General features: G+C 39.7%; 1 pseudogene; it reads left to right on the top strand.

Moving 5' to 3' along the window:
* Positions 1–200: 200 nt before the first annotated feature.
* Positions 201–766, top strand: LOC105301038 (annotated as a pseudogene).
* The last annotated feature ends 3,831 nt before the right edge of the window (positions 767–4,597 follow it).

The following is a 4,597-nucleotide window of genomic DNA, read 5'->3' as shown; positions in this document are numbered from 1 at the left end:
AACATTTACCACAAAGCTACAGTAATGAAACGATGTGGTTCTGCCATAAGGACAGATACATAGACCTATGGAAAAAATAGAATACCAGAAATAAGTTCTTGTTTATATGGTCAAATGATTTTCAACAAAAGTGTCAAGACCAGCTCTTGGAGTGGGTGGGCTCTATTCTCAGAGATAGCTGGTGCTGACCCTGTAATCTTGAAAAGGAAACTGCTGAATGAGCTCAACCTTGGTGGCTACCATGTCCTTGAAGATCCAGACAAGCAATGTAACCAACAAGAATGACCCCAAGTCCATCAGCTCTCAGGTCTTCATTGGAAACCTCAACACAGCTATAGTGAAGAATTCAGATGTGGAGACTATCTTCTCCAAGTATGGCCGTGTGGGGAGCTGTTCAGTGCACAAGAGCTATGTCTTTGTCCAACTTGCCAACGAGTATCATGCCCCAGCAGCTGTGCTGGGAGAGAATGGGTGGGTGCTGGCTCCGCAGACCTTGGCCATCAACATGGCTGAAGAGCCCAAGCCCAACAGACCCAAGGGGCTAAAGAGAGCAGCATCTACCATTTACAGACTATTGGGGCTGCCTGTCAATGGTACCGGTGCCCAGGGCTGTCCCCGTGAAGCAACTCCTATCACAATCCCTCTGGTCCAGCATGTCAAGCTCTTTGCCCACTTCATAGCCATCACCACCAGCTCAGCCAAGATCAAGGAGGAAGAGCTGGAGCACAGCTACGACACAGACGTGGAGGACGAGGCCCTGAACTAAGCAGCTTGGTGGAAGCTATGGCTACCCACAGAAGGGTGTGCGCACTGTACCAGGCCTCAAGCTGGGCACCCACTTCTGGATGCCACCCCAGTGGGTCCCAGAGGAGAGTTGGTAGAAGGTACCTCATCCCCCATGCATCCCAGCCAGTGCCACATCCTCTGCAGGTGGAGTTATCTCCTAGGAGATAGAGGTTGAGGCTCTGGATTTAGAGAGGAGATGAGAGGAGAAAGTTCTAGGGAGAGTGAACAGCTTCTAGCGGCAACATGCCAGAAATCCAGAGCCTGAAAGTGATGACCAGTAAGAAACCTGTTATGGTAGAGAGCTGCCTCAAGATGACCCAAACAGTGTACTTGTTGCAGAAATTTGAAGCAAGAGATAATATCAACCACTGGCATATGTAAGCACAAACTTGCATCACTTCTCTGTCCAGGAGATTCTGGGGAGAGAGCTAGACTACTTAAATTCCAGTTATGTAGGTTGGGCTCTTGAAACTATTTAATTAATTACTAAGGAAAAAGTCACCTGGGAAAGTTGATGATCATGTGAACATTTATAGTGCACATTAATAAAATAGGTTTTCTTTTTACATATCATTTTTAATTCTGTGTACATCCTTCCATGATAGATTGAAAAATCCTTGATGGAAGGAACCATAAATGTGTTGCCAGAGCCTTGCACAGAGCCAAAAGCAAAATAGACTCAAAGTAGATAAATACAAATATACACAAAATAAGATTCAATGTCCAGAATTGAAACATTGGAAGACAAGGTTGCCCTCTGGTGGAAACTCTAGGTAGTAAGAGTAGAGGATGCACGGATCCTGGCAAGCAGGCTGCTTAAATTGAACAATCTGAGGAGTGAATGGCTAACTGGCAGCCAATCAAGAGCAACCAGAGCACCATTGTTCAATAGAGACATAATGGGAGTTACATATTCAATATCAAATTTTCTAGCAGCCACATTAAAAAAGTAATAATAAAAAAGTAATAATAAACAACATATCCAAAATATTATTAAACACTAATCAATATAAAAATTATTAGTAAGATTATATATATTTATGTATGTAATATATATTTATAAATGCAGGGCTCCCAACTTATGATGGTTTGACTTATGATTTTTCAACTTTGCAATGGTATGAAAGTGATACCCATACAACAATTCTGCTTTTCACTGTCAGTACAGTATTCAATAAATTACATAAGATACTCAACTCTTTATTATAAAATAGACTTGGTATTTGATGATTGTGCCCAACTGTAGGGTAATGTAAGTGTTCTGAGAACATTTAAGTTAAAATAGGCTAAGTTATGGTTTTTGATAGGTTAGGTGTGTTAGCTTCAACTTATGATAGGTTTATCAGGACATAACCCCATCATAATTCGAGGAGCATCTGTATATAGATAATATAATATGTAATATAATGCAATGTAATATAATATGTAATATAATGCAATGTAATACAATGTAATATAATATAATAAATATAATATATATTTTTTTACTAAATCTTGAAATCCAGTGTGCTTTATGCTTACAGTATATCTCAGTTAGGTCTGGCTATATTGCAGGTGCTCAGTAGTAGCTGCACATGGTGGTGGCCACTGTATTAGACAACATAGTTCTGGATGGAAGGGGCCCTGACCTGCTCATCTCTGTGTTTCTACTGCAGAACACAGTGCCCAGGACACAGTAGGAGTTCCATAAATATTTATTTAATGAATAATATCTCCTAACACCTACCTCAACTTATCATGCCCCAGAGAACATAATAGATACAATTACCATTACCTCAAAATCAGTGTTTTAGACAATGTGGAGTAACTGAATTTATGTCATATTCCAAGAGTAGACACTTTATGCAGATTTTTGTTCAGCCTGTATTTGTTTCTAGTATTTGCTCCCAGTGTTGGAATGTCTTTCCCTAGGACCACTGGAATTCACTTTATCTACTTTTATTTGTTGTTGTCTATTTGTTTATTTGACAAGCATGTATTTAATAATGTGCTAGCATTTGGGGGAGAGGGGAGATTGTATAACAAAGATTCAATAAACTATGACCCCTTGGCCTTTTATCTAAGAGGCGATGTAGCTCATACATAAATATTACAACAAAATAATGGAGAGACCTGCTTCCTTCCAAGATAAATTAGCATGTGTTATTGGTTCCCACACCTAAATATCAACCAGGGAGAAATCACAGAGAAAAAATAGTGAGGACCCCTAGTGAGATTAAAACTTGTTTTGAACTAGTGGTGTGGGCTACGGCTGAGACCGTGAGAAGATTTATCAGAGGTTGTCTGTTCTTGCCTCTCCCTAATGCTGACCTTGGACAGTCATTGCTGCCCCATGCTGCAGAAAACAGTGGAAGATACTGATTGCTCCTATAGCTGTTGGGAGTTGGAGTGAAAATCAGGCTGAAATCCCTGCTGGACTGGGGAGGAGATGGGGACAGCAATCACAACTGACTGCTGTAGTCATTCACTCTTCCAGCACTTCATCTTCCAGCCCAGGGCTGGCTGATAGATCAAGGACGGCTAGCCCCTCCCAATACTTCTTATCCTGAAGCCTTGATCTGAAGTGTCACTTAGAGAAGTGACACCAAAAGGGTAATAACTGTGGTTTTGGGCTGACCTAGGCCTCTGACTCTTTCTTCTCTTTACATTCATGATACTGACGCAGATGGATACTCTCAGGCCAAAATAATAACTCCTTCCCTTTAAAGAATACCACCACTTCTAAAGAAAAACAACAAACAGGCCCCAAATCTACCTTATGATATTTACAACAATTACATCTGAAGAATCAGTGTATAGAAGTACATATATCAAACATATACTAACAAATGAAAGCCGTGTAGCTGTGTTAATATCAGACAGAACAGACTTTAAGACAGTAACGCTGTCATTACAAATTGGGAAAAGTCTCAATTCACTGAAACTCTAATAATTCCAAAAAGCAGGTGCCTAATAACCTAAATATATAGAGGACAAAAATCAATTTTAAAATAGAAACAAGTAAAAAAACAAACAGTATAGCTGGTGCTTTAAACACATTACTCTTAAATATTTATAGGTCAGTCTAAAAATAGATACAATAGATTGAAATGACAAAATCAACACACTCGATCCAAGAAACATTTACAAAATTCTGCATTCAAAATCAGAGCACAGGTGAAACATTTACAAATATTGACCACATTCCAAACCACAAAGTCAGTTTCAATAAATTTCTAAGATACATCATACTAACAAAATTCTTGGGTTATAGTGCAATTAAATTAGAAGTTAATGACGAAAAAACCCACCACACATTAAAAAAAATCCTCATGTATTTTGAAACAAAAAACACTCAATACCCAATTGCTACTGAAGAAGCAACATTCTCTATCATGAGCTTTCCACGATTTACTAAGTTTCTTAGTAAAATTTATATTTTAATTCCAAATTGTCTGCATAAACTTGTAGGGATAGTATCATTCTCTATGCCACAGATCAAGACTGAGAGAGGATTTGTTCGAGCCTAGTGGCCTAGTGGCCTGGTGGCCTTTCCTCCCTCTTCAGAGGGTGCCTTCTTGAAGGATGGAGTAAGAGTTGATGTAAACCCCTTCTATTTCCCCAAACAGAAACTTCCTTCTGACTCTCCTGTGGACCAAGCCTCCCTGGTGTACTTGGGCCCAGAGAAGTCTTCCATCTTCTCACCCAGGCTCTTTACTTCTTTGCCTGGCAACAGCCACATTAACTCAGAGAATTTCTCTGATTGGCTGAATACAGCAGGCATCTGCTCCATCCTAGAATCTGTTTTCTTCCTCTTTACCTCTTCCTTGTT

This window comes from Pteropus vampyrus, unplaced genomic scaffold (genome assembly GCF_000151845.1).
Source record: "Pteropus vampyrus isolate Shadow unplaced genomic scaffold, Pvam_2.0 Scaffold225, whole genome shotgun sequence".
Lineage (NCBI taxonomy): Eukaryota > Metazoa > Chordata > Mammalia > Chiroptera > Pteropodidae > Pteropus > Pteropus vampyrus.
Note: the sequence above shows the minus strand (reverse complement) of the source record. Positions and strands in the feature narration are given on the sequence as shown.